Source organism: Hesperophylax consimilis, chromosome 9, assembly GCF_061612785.1.
Source record: "Hesperophylax consimilis isolate HC1 chromosome 9, BYU_Hcon_1.0, whole genome shotgun sequence".
NCBI lineage: Eukaryota > Metazoa > Arthropoda > Insecta > Trichoptera > Limnephilidae > Hesperophylax > Hesperophylax consimilis.
The window spans coordinates 35,564,016-35,581,443 of NC_142844.1; the positions used below are offsets into that span (position 1 = coordinate 35,564,016).

At 33.4% G+C, this 17,428-nt stretch overlaps 1 protein-coding gene across 2 annotated transcripts in view; it reads right to left on the bottom strand.

The window, feature by feature from the left end:
- The window catches only part of LKRSDH (lysine ketoglutarate reductase/saccharopine dehydrogenase), a 418,858-nt gene that overhangs the window by 382,661 nt on the left and 18,769 nt on the right, over positions 1-17,428 (bottom strand). The window contains exon 1 of one of the 2 annotated variants that reach the window (XM_089635918.1): positions 10,300-10,385. The exons of the other annotated variant lie outside the window; for it this stretch is intronic. The gene's annotated coding sequence lies outside the window, so the exon portion shown is untranslated. Of the gene's footprint in view, positions 1-10,299; positions 10,386-17,428 lie in introns of those variants that run through there. 2 annotated transcript variants of the gene reach the window in all.

Here is a 17,428-nt window from a genome sequence, read left to right on the forward strand (position 1 = left end):
ACTAACTATTTAAATTTTTTTATAAATTTAATTTAGATTAAATTTGATAATATTATTATTAAGTTCTGCAAGTGTTTTAGTTTTTTATTATTGTGACAGCTGTTTCGGCTTACAAGGCCATTTTCAAACTGTGGTTAGTCCACATTGAGACGACGTTTTTATACTATTTCAAATGTAAATTTTGAAGGTGCATACATTGATTTATTACTGGTTACACCGATGACATGATCTATTGTTGGTTAAACCAATCTATGTTTTCCCCTCAGTAAATGGTAATGGGTTCTTAATTATTTACTAATGACTTTATTGCTATGAATTATTTGGGTGCATTATACTGCTTGGGTTTTGTGAAAATACTAAGAAGTGGCGAGTAAATTATTTTCCGTACTTTATTAATTAGTGTTAAATTTGGGTCATTCGTTCGTTTATTGATTTCTAATTGTTCAAGTAAATTTAATCTAATGCCCTTTTTTTCTATATGCAATGGTTTAGGACCCTTGTTGTTAAGTGGGGTATGATTATTCACCAAGAGATGTTCTGCGAATTTTGAGGATGTGTTTTTATTATTATAACATCGTATATGTTCTTGGAATCTAGTTGAGAATGCCCTCCCCGTTTGTCCGATGTAAGTGGCGTTACAATCGGCGTGGTCACATTTTAATTCATATATGCCACTGTTATTGAGTATAGGGATTTTACTTTTAGAGTTTTTAAGGCTTGTTCCTAAATTATTGTTTGTTCGAAAAGCTATATTTAAACCACATTTTTTAATTTCTTTTGCAATTTTTTCAGATATTGGGCCGAGGAATTCGAGACATGCAAATTTTTCTATATTTTTGTTATTTACCGGATATATTAAATTGATTTTATTTTTATATTTCTTATTTTTTATTATTTTTTCAATGTTATTTGCCTCATAGCCGTTATTAATCGCGATCGTTTTTATCGTTTCCTTTTCTTTTACATAAGCTTTATTGTCTAAGGGAATGTTAATGAGTCTATGTACCATTGAATGGTACGCTGATAATTTATGAGACCAAGGATGATTTGAATTTGAATTTATTGTTGTATCTGTAAAAGTTGGTTTTCTAAATATTTCAAAGGTATGTTTATTATTACTTTTACCAATTGTCAGATCTAAAAAGTTTATTTTACCTTCAATCTCATGTTCAACTGTGAAGCAGATTTTATTATTAACGGTGTTGGCCCAATTAGTAAAGATATCCAACTGTCGGTTGGTACCATTCCAACATATAAGGATGTCGTCTACGTATCGGACATAATATACTATATGTTTAGCTAAGGGAGATTTAAGAATTATATTTTCAATATAATCCATAAATATCTCCGCTAGAAGTGGACTTAATGGTGACCCCATGGGGAGACCATCATGTTGTTGGTAATATATATCATTGAAAAGGAAATAATTTGTATCTACGCAGATTTTTATGAGCTGGAATAACTCTTTTCTTATTACCGGATTGATGTTGCATTTTTCCAAGATATTTTCAATTATTATTAGGCATTCTTTAATGGGGATGTTGGTAAATAGGGATTTTACGTCTAGAGAAATGAATTTACAGTTATGCGGGAGATTAAATTTTTTTATTTTATTAACTAGTTCTATCGAGTTTTTGACACTGTAACGTGGTGAAAAATTTGTTAATTTTTTGAAGATGAAGTTAAGTCTTTTAGCCAGGTTTGATGTAGGGGCGTTAATAAAAGATACTACGGGCCTTATTGGATTATTCGCTTTATGGAGCTTAGGTTGGCCATACAGAGCTGGGGCTCTTGGGTTCATGACCCTTACGTTTTTCTTTGACCATTCGGTGGGAAATATGGCATTGCAATTATTTATAAGGATGTTGACGTTATTGACAATTTTATTGGTTGGATCCTTAGTTAAAATTTTAAAATCTTCTGGTAACAAGAAGTCTTCCACCTTACTGATGTAATCAATTCTATCTAAAATAACGATTGAGTTACCTTTGTCAGCTTTGGTTATAGTTAGATTATTATTTTTAATTTTATCTCTAATTTCTTTCAATGTTCGGGTTTCTGTACTGACAGCATATTTATTTTTATTGTTTATCGATTTTAGTGTTTTTTCTAAAATAACTGCCGTGACGTGTTTTGTTAAATTATTATTTTCCACTTTACGTAGAGAAATTTCAGTGTCGATAGCTAATGATTCTATTTGTTTGGGTGTTACTTCGCTAGGGATTTTATATTTAAAGCCTTTATCTAATAAATTATTTTCATCCGTTTCAAATGCAGTGTTTGACAAATTCACAGTTTTTTTTTATAAAATTCTATATTTTTCCTGGTGGGAATCTTAGTTATTTTCGAACTTTTATTTTTGTTATCAATCAAATTTTGAAGTTTATTTTGTTGTGTTTTAAATTTTTCAAATATAATTCCGTTAATATGTTCACGTGTATCAAAATCTAGGGTATCAAATTCCCATGCGTGAAGTTTAAATGTTAATTCTGAATGGATCACCTTTATGTAGTGAAGCAATGTGTCCCGTTTCCGACAGCACTCCTTTGTTTCTTCCTTCAGCCATATCCTCTGTGCTCTCACCACAGTGGCTATGGCTGCCGTAGATGTACTTTTGATGGAGATCTGCACGAACTTCGGAATCACATTACACTTCAAGCACTCTTGGTTAAACCACAAATTTTGAACTATTTTTCGATGTTTGAGTTTAAGTCGTCTATATAAGATCACAAGGGTAGCTATATCAACTACCTTTAATTTATTTATTGTTTTTGTGTTTAATTCGTAGAACTCCATTTAATTTTTTTATAAATTTAATTTAGATTAAATTTGATAATATTATTATTAAGTTCTGCAAGTGTTTTAGTTTTTTATTATTGTGACAGCTGTTTCGGCTTGTGATGTTTTCTGTGATGTTTTGGACATCCACAAAAATAAACGATAAATAATAAAATAACGTGCTCTAAAATTTTTTTTGTTTAAACAACGACGGAAGATTTATTGACAGACAGGCCTTGAGTAAACAGATTCCCACGGGAAAGGAGAGACCGGAGGACAGTCGAGGTTTGAACTTGGGTGGATTGACAGCCCCGAGAAAGGGATACAAATCAGAAGTGTTGTTTGAAATTGCAGTTAATTATTGAATTCAAATGGTATTAGAGAATATTGCGGAATATTGAATTAAAGTGAAAGATTATTGATCCGGTGGTTGTGTGAAGTGAAAGTGATTCGACTCAGTGGGAAAACAATTAATAATAATGACAATAATAATAATTGGATAATTTGTAGAGCGCCGTTTTGTAAAAACCCACCTCAGGGGCGCCAGGTGTTGTGCAATCGCGATTGTGTTATAAAGTTGTGTTGATTTAAACGTGATTTCGTATACAGTTCGAACTAGATTGCTTGTCTTAAAAACATGAAAATAATAAAAACATTGATTGCGTTTTAAAATAGAGTGAATGTACTTAAAGGCAGGAAGTGTTTAATCGGGCTAAGTTATTGATTTGGCGAGATGGCATTCTATCCACGGAGACCGAAAACCAGAGAATCAAATAGATTATTAACTGTGGGTTCGAATCCTAACAGATTAGGGAGGTACAATTTTATTTACAGGAATATTTAATTACCCTTTTATAAGCGTAGGGAGGAGGTCGAAAATTAAAGTGATTTAGCTATATAGTGTAACCAGGTAAGTTTCACACGAGGATTTGGAGGTGACTAACAGGGTGAGTTTTTTTATATTATTTATTAAATTTCAGAGGACCCTTTTAATAATAATAGGATACAACCGAGGTACAGGAACCGAGTTTGCAACGCCTGCAACCCAAATAATCTTCCCATAAGTAGGGATACGCTAGACGCATTGTCAATCAGCTGTGAGCGAGAGACGAGTCAACGACCTTTTCATATATAGGCCGAGAGGCGCGGAGTACAGTCAGTCAAAGGGGAAGTTTTGCTAGCGTATGCCGTCCCAAATTGAAAGCGATCGGATGCGACCAGACGGAACAAAATGAAAACTTTTCTTCTGTTATTTGACTTTCTAATTTAATACTTTTCATCTATTATTTGACTTCCTAAGTTACGAATTGGGATGCACAAAAACAAATCTAAAGTCGAAAGAGGGAGATGGTAATCTCCGAAATAAAACTACCAACCGAACAACTTTTCTCAACAGGTATCTTTCGAGAGGTAGGCAGCCTCTTTAAATTAAATGCAAAAAATCAAACCAATTATCCGTTTATACCTTACCTGAGAGGATAGGTATTCAGTAGAAGTTACCCATACCTAATACACGAGGATGCTAGTAACCTCATAAAATAAATACTGGAACCAAATATTAAAATACAGACAGTCCTCATCCCAAATTTGGCATTTCGAGTAGACCTTACATATATCTCACATGATAATTGGCTGAATGGGTAGGCACACAACCTATCGTTAATAAGCAGGCAAAATGTCGACAAGATTGTCGTGTGTTATCTATGTATTGACCTAGAAAGGGATGTAAATCCCCGACGACGTGGGAGTTACAACGTTTTCTAGAGGTGGCACGTAACTTAGGACCTTACGTGTCACATTTTCGCGACTAGATTCGTGATAAAGGGATGTTATGGTTTTCCCCTTCTACACTCAGTAAAGTAGTTTATCCTGGAGGTGTTTGAGATTGGGGCAATTCTGAAATTGGTGAAGAGACCTGGTTTTCTTTATTCTGGCGTGAAGGTTGCCGATTTGGAACAAGGGGAGACCCGGCCGGTTGTGATATCCAGACACGCAGATATCGATCGCCTTGCTCAAATTATCATCCATCAGTTTTGTTTGGTAAGCGGAGGAGCCAATCTTAACTTGAAAAAAATTCATTTCCTTTCCTCTCCTTCCCCTCCCAAGATATATACATGGATGGCGCCGACAACTAACACCATAAATTTATCGTATGTATATCACATATATAAAATCTAACACTTTATTTTATTCACATTACCCTACGATAGGTAGAATCGAGTAGCTAGGGGGGGGTGAGCAGGCGACTTAGAAGATAAGGTTTATAAAATGGTTTTGAAAAACAGCGGTAATGGATTCAACTCACTCTATCTCAAAAGAACCAAGGGATACCACACAAAACATAAATAACTAGGTTTCTAAACCGAGAAACAAAAACCCAACACAACGTTCGGTGAAGCCTTTTTATACTGAACCGTCACGTGAAATGAGTACGTTCAAGGTCGTACGTCACGTAGACAAACTAGGATGTACACACTTGAAGGGGTGTGTAATAAAGAAAAGACGGCAGGGAGGACCTTCCTACCCCGGATATATATATAACCAAAGCCTTATGGAAAAGTTACCTACGGGACTTAAGGAAAATGTATCGTAGAAAGAAGAGAAGGAAAAGTTTGAAGTAGAAAGGGCTGATCATTACAGGCTTACAAGGCCATTTTCAAACTGTGGTTAGTCCACATTGAGACGACGTTTTTATACTATTTCAAATGTAAATTTTGAAGGTGCATACATTGATTTATTACTGGTTACACCGATGACAGTGGCATATATGAATTAAAATGTGACCACGCCGATTGTAACGCCACTTACATCGGACAAACGGGGAGGGCATTCTCAACTAGATTACAAGAACATATACGATGTTATAATAATAAAAACACATCCTCAAAATTCGCAGAACATCTCTTGGTGAATAATCATACCCCACTTAACAACAAGGGTCCTAAACCATTGCATATAGAAAAAAAGGGCATTAGATTAAATTTACTTGAACAATTAGAAATCAATAAACGAACGAATGACCCAAATTTAACACTAATTAATAAAGTACGGAAAATAATTTACTCACCACTTCTTAGTATTTTCACAAAACCCAAGCAGTATAATGCACCCAAATAATTCATAGCAATAAAATCATTAGTAAATAATTAAGAACCCATTACCATTTACTGAGGGGAAAACATAGATTGGTTTAACCAACAATAGATCATGTCATCGGTGTAACCAGTAATAAATCAATGTATGCACCTTCAAAATTTACATTTGAAATAGTATAAAAACGTCGTCTCAATGTGGACTAACCACAGTTTGAAAATGGCCTTGTAAGCCGAAACAGCTGTCACAATAATAAAAAACTAAAACACTTGCAGAACTTAATAATAATATTATCAAATTTAATCTAAATTAAATTTATAAAAAAATTAAATGGAGTTCTACGAATTAAACACAAAAACAATAAATAAATTAAAGGTAGTTGATATAGCTACCCTTGTGATCTTATATAGACGACTTAAACTCAAACATCGAAAAATAGTTCAAAATTTGTGGTTTAACCAAGAGTGCTTGAAGTGTAATGTGATTCCGAAGTTCGTGCAGATCTCCATCAAAAGTACATCTACGGCAGCCATAGCCACTGTGGTGAGAGCACAGAGGATATGGCTGAAGGAAGAAACAAAGGAGTGCTGTCGGAAACGGGACACATTGCTTCACTACATAAAGGTGATCCATTCAGAATTAACATTTAAACTTCACGCATGGGAATTTGATACCCTAGATTTTGATACACGTGAACATATTAACGGAATTATATTTGAAAAATTTAAAACACAACAAAATAAACTTCAAAATTTGATTGATAACAAAAATAAAAGTTCGAAAATAACTAAGATTCCCACCAGGAAAAATATAGAATTTTATAAAAAAAAACTGTGAATTTGTCAAACACTGCATTTGAAACGGATGAAAATAATTTATTAGATAAAGGCTTTAAATATAAAATCCCTAGCGAAGTAACACCCAAACAAATAGAATCATTAGCTATCGACACTGAAATTTCTCTACGTAAAGTGGAAAATAATAATTTAACAAAACACGTCACGGCAGTTATTTTAGAAAAAACACTAAAATCGATAAACAATAAAAATAAATATGCTGTCAGTACAGAAACCCGAACATTGAAAGAAATTAGAGATAAAATTAAAAATAATAATCTAACTATAACCAAAGCTGACAAAGGTAACTCAATCGTTATTTTAGATAGAATTGATTACATCAGTAAGGTGGAAGACTTCTTGTTACCAGAAGATTTTAAAATTTTAACTAAGGATCCAACCAATAAAATTGTCAATAACGTCAACATCCTTATAAATAATTGCAATGCCATATTTCCCACCGAATGGTCAAAGAAAAACGTAAGGGTCATGAACCCAAGAGCCCCAGCTCTGTATGGCCAACCTAAGCTCCATAAAGCGAATAATCCAATAAGGCCCGTAGTATCTTTTATTAACGCCCCTACATCAAACCTGGCTAAAAGACTTAACTTCATCTTCAAAAAATTAACAAATTTTTCACCACGTTACAGTGTCAAAAACTCGATAGAACTAGTTAATAAAATAAAAAAATTTAATCTCCCGCATAACTGTAAATTCATTTCTCTAGACGTAAAATCCCTATTTACCAACATCCCCATTAAAGAATGCCTAATAATAATTGAAAATATCTTGGAAAAATGCAACATCAATCCGGTAATAAGAAAAGAGTTATTCCAGCTCATAAAAATCTGCGTAGATACAAATTATTTCCTTTTCAATGATATATATTACCAACAACATGATGGTCTCCCCATGGGGTCACCATTAAGTCCACTTCTAGCGGAGATATTTATGGATTATATTGAAAATATAATTCTTAAATCTCCCTTAGCTAAACATATAGTATATTATGTCCGATACGTAGACGACATCCTTATATGTTGGAATGGTACCAACCGACAGTTAGATATCTTTACTAATTGGGCCAACACCGTTAATAATAAAATCTGCTTCACAGTTGAACATGAGATTGAAGGTAAAATAAACTTTTTAGATCTGACAATTGGTAAAAGTAATAATAAACATACCTTTGAAATATTTAGAAAACCAACTTTTACAGATACAACAATAAATTCAAATTCAAATCATCCTTGGTCTCATAAATTATCAGCGTACCATTCAATGGTACATAGACTCATTAACATTCCCTTAGACAATAAAGCTTATGTAAAAGAAAAGGAAACGATAAAAACGATCGCGATTAATAACGGCTATGAGGCAAATAACATTGAAAAAATAATAAAAAATAAGAAATATAAAAATAAAATCAATTTAATATATCCGGTAAATAACAAAAATATAGAAAAATTTGCATGTCTCGAATTCCTCGGCCCAATATCTGAAAAAATTGCAAAAGAAATTAAAAAATGTGGTTTAAATATAGCTTTTCGAACAAACAATAATTTAGGAACAAGCCTTAAAAACTCTAAAAGTAAAATCCCTATACTCAATAACAGTGGCATATATGAATTAAAATGTGACCACGCCGATTGTAACGCCACTTACATCGGACAAACGGGGAGGGCATTCTCAACTAGATTCCAAGAACATATACGATGTTATAATAATAAAAACACATCCTCAAAATTCGCAGAACATCTCTTGGTGAATAATCATACCCCACTTAACAACAAGGGTCCTAAACCATTGCATATAGAAAAAAAGGGCATTAGATTAAATTTACTTGAACAATTAGAAATCAATAAACGAACGAATGACCCAAATTTAACACTAATTAATAAAGTACGGAAAATAATTTACTCACCACTTCTTAGTATTTTCACAAAACCCAAGCAGTATAATGCACCCAAATAATTCATAGCAATAAAGTCATTAGTAAATAATTAAGAACCCATTACCATTTACTGAGGGGAAAACATAGATTGGTTTAACCAACAATAGATCATGTCTTCGGTGTAACCAGTAATAAATCAATGTATGCACCTTCAAAATTTACATTTGAAATAGTATAAAAACGTCGTCTCAATGTGGACTAACCACAGTTTGAAAATGGCCTTGTAAGCCGAAACAGCTGTCACAATAATAAAAAACTAAAACACTTGCAGAACTTAATAATAATATTATCAAATTTAATCTAAATTAAATTTATAAAAAAATTAAATGGAGTTCTACGAATTAAACACAAAAACAATAAATAACCATTTAAACACGTTTTTGTAAAAATAAAATCTATATGTATGTAAAAATGAATGTTTCTTTATTTGTTCCTTATACACTCAAAAAATATTTGTGTTCTTATTAGTGCCAGGATTGTTTAGAATTTTAGGAAGACTTAACACAATGAGAAAAAGAGTCGAATAAAAATCGATATGATGTAGTTTTTTGTAGTGACCACGTGGTATACACTGGTGAAGGTAGACAAAGTCAGGGACACCCTGATCAGATTAATCAAATACTCAGTGTGGTAAAATGTGTCATTTGTGATGAAGAATAAAAGGTATGTAAGTAGAGTGTATGAAGTGATAGTGAAATGTGGAAGAAAAAAGGACACCCAAGGTAGAAATGGCACGATCAATAAAAATAAATACTTTTAAAAGTATTTTTTGTTAATACTGTTGAGAAGTAAGAGCTTCACAGATGCACTCATAGAGGGCAGTGCATAGAGCTTGCGTGAAAGTCCGCAAGATGGCAGCCAGTGGCCAGTAGTCGCCAGGGCCAGTGGGAACGCTCCCAAACAAACTTATTGTTTCAGATCTCAATTAGCCAGCTTTTAGTTAGGTCGACTATCGAGTCACCATTGTAATTCGCGAAGTATTAATAAATGCCCTGATTTATCACAAAGATCCAATTATTCATAATCTCTTTCCACGACGAGTTGGAAAACTGTTTGTGGGAACACAACAAATACGATAATATTATTGCCACTTCAAAAATGAACCCAGTTTTCTATGCACAGGAATTCACAACCGCAAAACATTCATAACCCCGAACAACGCCGGGTACACATGAGCTAGTTAATAAATTAATTTTATTATACGTTACGGTTGATAATGAGAATTTCTATCTACCACTCTTGATAGATTGTAAATATTAAATTATTGAATTTTATCGTTATCTATAAGTATGTATAATGAGTGTATGTAGCGGGCGGGACGGAGATCTGCAGATAAATTTACAATTTTACTTCATAATTGATTAATTTTACACACTTGACATTCAAAATAAGAGAAAATTTACTATCCACATCTGATTTCGAAAAAACTCTTTGCGAATCATGGGAATTACCGAAATATTAAAATATATATTTGAATTGAAAATATTCAACAGTAAATAAATATACCTACCTAATGTGAATTTTTTGTTCACCATGATTTATTTTTGTCTTTCTCGGATCAAGTTGAAACTTTTCAAATAGTTTCAACAAAAATTGTTTTTTGCTAAGCTTACAGTTTAATATGGGCAAGCGACATACCAGAATTCCAGTATTCCAGAGTATGGCCCGAACGCCATTAACTTTCTGCTTTTCACACGCATTTGGCGCTTGCTCGGGCGTCTGACGGTCATTTGATGTTACTGCAACCGACTCTTTTGGCTGACGTCATAGAAATAAATAAATGATAATTTTGTTTTTAAATTGAACGAAAATATCGAAAACAATTTCTTCCGTTTTGGTTGTCAGATGAACTGAAAAATATATAACGTAATAATATTTTGTTTGCGTCTCTTGAAAACAACAATTATTGTAGAGCATTGTAGATTGACGTATGTGAAGTAGGTAATTATAATTTGGTATTCATTGATATCGTGTTGTCCTCATTTTTTGTTAATCCTGTTCATTGTTGATAAGTTATTTGACGTTTGAACAGCAAACAAGTAGGTTGGTGGTAGGAAGACTAGTATCATTCGGTGAAAGAACACCATTTAGAATCAATACACTGCACGTTGCTTGAAATAGCATGAGCTATATTTTATGTGACTTGATCTGAATAGTTGAGCACATTCTAACCTACATCTACACCGTCCCCGCCGCCACTTCCTGCAGACTTAAAAATTCTCCAATTTGGGGACGCTGCACCATACCTAATTCTACGTATACATACGGGAGCCGAACTGCCGAACTGAACCTCAACTTAATGGCGCCAAACGCCGCTTGCAGTTGCATCGTTCCTTTCCCGTAATTCGTGGCTCAGTTCGAGTTTAAGTTCGCAAATGTATACGTACCATTATATGTACCTAACACCAGCTCCGGGCAGTTTTTTCACAATTCTGTGATAATTTGTATCATTTCAGTCTTTTTTAAATACGTATTCTTGAATTTCCATTTTGTTTTCGTGAATGAATAAAAGTAAATCTTGGAAGTGGATATTCCCGTCAGCATGCTATGAAACTTTGGTAAACAAATTTTGGTAGCAAGGTGTCAGTTAATGTACGAAATAAACGCAGGTCGTACCCGATCGGGATTTGGTTCAGTTGTTAGCACAGTTGACTCCAGTCCACCGGGGAAAGTTCAATCTTCATTCGTATTCATATGCCTGTTTTGAACCTATTTATAATTATATAAATCTACCCGCATCATTATTATTTACTATATAATGCAGATATTCTCCTATGAAGGTACAGCGTATACCTATGATGTTGTATATCAGTTCTATGTTAAAACTTTTCATGCGTGCATACGCTAGCTTCCGTTTATACTTAAGACCGGACAACTCATAAAAATTACACGTTAATGAACCATTAAAAAGTGTTATAAAATCATGAAAAAATGATGAAAATATTGGGGGTTAATTTTTTTCATCACTTTTAATGACTTTATGTTATTTTGTAATAGTGTCCAGAATTGTCACTGTGTTGGGTTATCATGGAATCATAAATCAATATTTAAAATAAGTACATCCCTGCAATGGAGGAAAAAGGAGGACGCCAACAAAAAACGCCATTCAAGATTTATGTCATTAAGAAGCAATCAAAGAAAAACCGAAACAAACTAAAAAAACAATACATCGGTATCTATTATTTCGTTTTCATGTACCTATGTTTCAAATATGAAGCATTTTTAGTATCACGGTATCAAAATATGTACGTGAAATGGGCAGCTCCAGTGTAGAATTTTGAAAACTACATTAGGAATTAGCTTTCCCCAAAACCGGCGCCAGCTTTCCCAGAGTTTCTATAAGTATTGGGACCACTCTACTGAACAGCGCGCCTACATAAACACCAAGTCTGCCGCCGGCTACTTAGTTAGGTAGTCAAGTACTCTAATACACTCAGTTTATAGCTCACCGATACTTGCGACCGGAGATACTCGCGTCGCCGGCCCTTCGACTGCGTGAGCATCAACTCATCGATTCAACCACACTCCGAAATTAAACACTGTTTATCTCCACCATCCACGGTGCAGAGCATCAGCAGGGATGAATTCGCCACCGTTAATCTCCACTTCCTACGGTGTACAGCATCGGCCTGTGGAATTCGCCACCGTGCGCATTGGCGTGGAGGAATCCGTAACGGAATCCGTAAGAATCTCCAGGAAGATCAGTGATATTCAGCACCAGCTGACCACAACATCAATGAGCACAGATCCACATCCCGACGTGATGTGACCTAGCTGACATGCATCCCAACATGATGCATACGGTGACCGGATAAATCATCAAAATGAAAAGTCATCACATCTTCAAAAAGTTATATAAAGTCATGGAAAGTGATGAAACAAAAACTTTATTAAATGAGTTAAGTAGGTTAGTTTAGATTTAATTTTTTTTTCATCGTTTTTAATGACTTTATATCACTTTAAAAGTGTGTTGAATAGTCACTGTGTTGAGTTATCATGGAACCATGCATACTACCATTACTGTCTACGTATAATAAACACAGTGATAACTACATCAACATCTTTTACTGTCTCTGCCTATTTTTCAATTGGTTCATATTTAAAGATAGAAGAAATACTCACTTTCATAATGGTTTAACGATTTTAACCGTTTTTTTTCGAAAAACAGTAATTAGTGGAGTTTTCCCAGAAAACGTATTTGTGTAAGACCCTTTGTGTAAGGTTTGGTTCATCGAGGTGCAAAAATGTTATCAATAGTAACTGGAATTATAGCGCTTTTCGTTTTATACAAAGAATGAACGTTATAAATAATTTTCTCCGAACTAATTACTTCCTACGTTATTACGCGCGAATTATTTTTCAGACAGAATATACACTAAATTGTTATTCTCCGAAAAACATCGTCAACAAAATAACGAGATTAAATTGTTACTTTAGTTATTTACGTTTTATTCTGAATCTTTTTTCTGAAAAGAAGCAAAAATGTTTGTTATACCCTTATTTAGAAGGCAGATTTACACAGTAAGAAGTATTCTTTGTTTTAAAATGTCAATCACAGAATAAGGGCCACGTTTTTAATGTGGGGTCATCGACAATATTATTAATAATCATTTGAAGAGATAAATAATCAGACTTAAAATATTATTCTCCGAACTGGTATTTTACTACTCTTTACCCGGGCGCATCTGAGCGTAATATAGATACGTAATATTAGGCAAAGTTCAAAATGGTTTCAATTCGAAAATGAATCAATTTCCTTAGTGTGTTCAGTAGGTGCGTGTATTTTTAACGGGAAAATATAAACTGATTCTCTGAAGTTGGGCTATCGACAAATGGGATTCGTCTCATCTAAATATCCTGAACTTATGAATCATCTCTATTCTTCAATTTTGCGAGGAAATCTGGTCAACAAACCAAGTGTAGATACGAATGATAGAAATGTGGATCTATTCGTATTCTAAACAGAGGGGTTGAATATTCTTCTTCGTCGAATGGTTATGTGTACTTGCATAAGGAATAAAAAAACAAGAATACTCACATACCTTAATATATTATTCACTATAAACCAGTAATTCCTAGTATTATTTGTAGTATTAATATAGATCGATTTGGGAGGCGGGTATTCGTACTGCCGCCCTGGGAACCATTTATACCAACACCCCCGCCATAGGTCACTCCAAGAGGTTTACTACGTTTGTTGACATGGCAGGGGTGTCCGGCTTCATGAGGTGAGGTTTGTCTAGACCCCCTGCCTGCCTTGAATTAACTAACTAACTAACTAACCATCACGCCGTTTCCCCGCAGGGGTAGGCAGAGAGGACGGACCGCCTTGAATTAAATTTTATTAAAACTATTAACGTCCCATGTGATAATTATTTATTTTTTTCGTAAAAAGATTCCCTTCCCTTGCTTGTCCAACAACCGGCTGGTGGTATAGTTCTTCTGTCCTTACATTTTGCAGACAGGGGCACCCTTGTGATGGTATTACACCAAATGAAAATGGAGCAGGATAAGCAACGGGAATTCCTTTCTGTAGCTGGCCCTACAGAACTACCCCTTAAGTTCTTTGTCAGTGCTTATTCCGATCAGTTCTTCTTGTCATATGATATCCGATTCTTCAACATTCCACTTCCACAGTCAGAATGTCCTCAAACTTAGTTTTGAAATCTGTGTGAAGTACATTTAAATGTTGAACAACAAGTTGGGAATCTAGGAAAATTCGCAGCTTCCGATGTGCAATGTTTTGCTTCAATATATTAATACTGACGAGAAAAGGAACGTGTAATTTTATTTATATACCTCAATAAACAACTTTACCAAATATAAAAATACAAATATCAAGTATTACGTAAACTGTGTTATTTGTATGGTGTCATCTACGGAAGTCCAAAATGTTGACTTAAGGTAAATGGGGGTCCGCTTGTATGTACCCCCATTTGAATCTCGTGGACCCCCAAATTTTTTTCTCACTGACATAGACCCCCAGCAAGCCGATATCGACCCCTGGGGGTCTATATAGACCACTTTGGGAACCTCTGGTCTAGATCTTACTAGCGGATGCATTTGCCCACCTTCTGCGTGGTTGCACTTACTGAGAGACTGGTTGAAGGAGACCTTTTGACTTTCTCCAACTGGACTCTTACGACCCATCGTCCTGCACCTTAATAGAAGAGATGGATCCAAACATCCGTCTTTCTTGGACACATTTACCCCAAATTATTACTTCCCCTCATACCTCTTTTCTTCCCAAAACTTCTTCTCCTTCCTTTCTCTAAAAATACCATACATAAAGCATCTTCAAAGATAACTAGAAGATGAAAAAGATGAAGAAGATTCCTCATGTGTGGAGCTAATATAAAAAAAATAATAATAATAATAAATAAAAAAAGAATAAAAGATGCCATTTTGGTCTTCAATGATTATTTTTTTTCAACTGAAAACATAAAAAATCAGAAGATTTTAGAGAGTTTGGGTTAGAGCTAGGCTTAGAGTAACAATATTATTTCTCTTAGGGTGTAGTCAGGGATTTGGGCGGTTACTTGGCAGAGTGACCATTGATGACATATTAAAAAAGTTTTTAGAGAGAGAACCAGAGATTGCCTTCCCGTTAACCGAGCATATCGATTCAACACAAGTTCGCAAAAAAAATCCCGAAAAAAACACAGTTTTATTTCATCTATTTTTTTAATTCATTAAAAAAATAATTTTGTTCACCAAAAAAGTTGATAGCATACATTCTCTTCTATAACGAGTCTATCGGCCGAGTTTCGGCTAGATCTGATGTCGGGAAAGGGGTTAATTTCCAATTCCAAGATTCCACTTCATTCATTCAACAAGAAAACAAAATCGAAATTCAAATATGTGAATAAAAATGCTGAAAATTAAGGGATTGTATAATATTATTTGTATAAAATTATTTTAATTTACTAATAACCTTCAAATACCCAGTGAAATGGATTATTTGTGGCCTGTGGGCGTTTGTTTTGCGGCAGTATATTGCCGCCCTAATATTGCTTCAAAAACATTTATTTACTTAGTTTAATATTATATATTGAAAATATATACAATAAAGTGGTATTAACCCTTCAGGCTTCGGAAGGACATTACTAGCCACAAACATCATATTCTATTATAGCCTTTGAAGGACAGATCTGACCGGGGTGTCAACACATTATAAAATTATTTTTATCTTTTTTTCTATAATTCTTAGATATTTGATATGTTCGTCGTTGGAAAGATAAAAAATTATTCTTCATAGTTTGCTTCAAATATTTTTACATTATTACATGAATAATTTTTTTTTAATTTTCAAAGTTCATGATTACGAATTGGCGTCCTTTTTTCATTTACAGTTGAAAGTAAAACAATTATTTATATATTTTTTTAATTGTATAAACGGCATTAAAAGTGAAGTGGCAACTTTATTACTACTTTCCTACTCAAAAGGAATATGTTTTATAAATATTGAATTCTTTCAAAATTATGGAAGATCCAAGTCAAAACGTCCTTGTAGGTTTTTTTGTTAACATTTTCATGTTTGATATTAAAATTATATTGTTGAGGAAGACCAATGTTTTTTTAAATGCAAATATTTCAAATAAAATTTTATCTAGTTTCTAAAACAGTATTTTTTTAACTTAAAAAATAACTAATATGTTGCACATTTTAGATGCTTAGGAATCATTCTAAAATTCCAAGAAAATTCACCATGTCGTTGTGTCTTGTTGGTACAAATACTTAAAAACGTGAAGGGTTAGAAAAAGTTATTTTATTCTAAGTATTAATAAAAAAGTTTTGCTAAAATAATGAATACCGACATTAATGTTAAACCTGAATGTTGCCATTATTTGAGCATCATATTTTTCAAAGTAAATAAAACTTCACTTAGCCAAACGAAACTGTATAATGCCCTACCAAATCAGACAAAAACTATAAAAACTAGTATATTTATAACTAAAGTCAAAACATGGCTCAGAGAACTGACTGACAATCAACTTGCAATCATTATTTATTTATTTATTATATACCCACGCGGGCATTAACAAACATGTGGTATACATAATCATTATCTGAACAGTAATCATAAAGTTAATTTTTGCTATCAAAATTATATATAGAACTTTTGCACTAGAATATTATAATGCTAACCTTAACTATTATTGAGATATGTTATTATAGCCTTCTTATAACTGTATTCCTTGTAGTTGAACATATCTACAATTTCTGCGAAAGTATTGCCAACTGTATAATAGGTACAAGATAGTATCTAAATGACTTAGTCCTGCTATTGTTGGTGCGATTAAAAATAATTTTCTAGTCGATATGTTGATGTTGATTAGTCTCTGCAAATTAAGCCTGTCTATAATTCCATTTACAATTTTGACAATAAAGTTCAAGTCGGAAACGATTAATTTATCTGAGAGTTTTAATAATTTTAATTCTATCATCCAGTGGTTGTCATGTCATATTCTGTAATACATGTTTTTTTAATAAATAACTTATTATAATTACCACTAGAAATAAATTTAACAATGCGAATAATACTAGAGCGCAACATTTTATGCATAAAATTAACGTGATGAGGGATAATGTCTAAGATAAATAATTTACAATCACGAGACACAAACAAGGGACCGAAATGCAAAACAAATTAATTTGTCAATAAGGAAAAAATCACACACAATTGATTTTACCAGGCCATCTCACTATTCGATAAAATTTCGAAAAAAATTATTGCGATTGAAAACGTGTTTTTTTTACATAAACT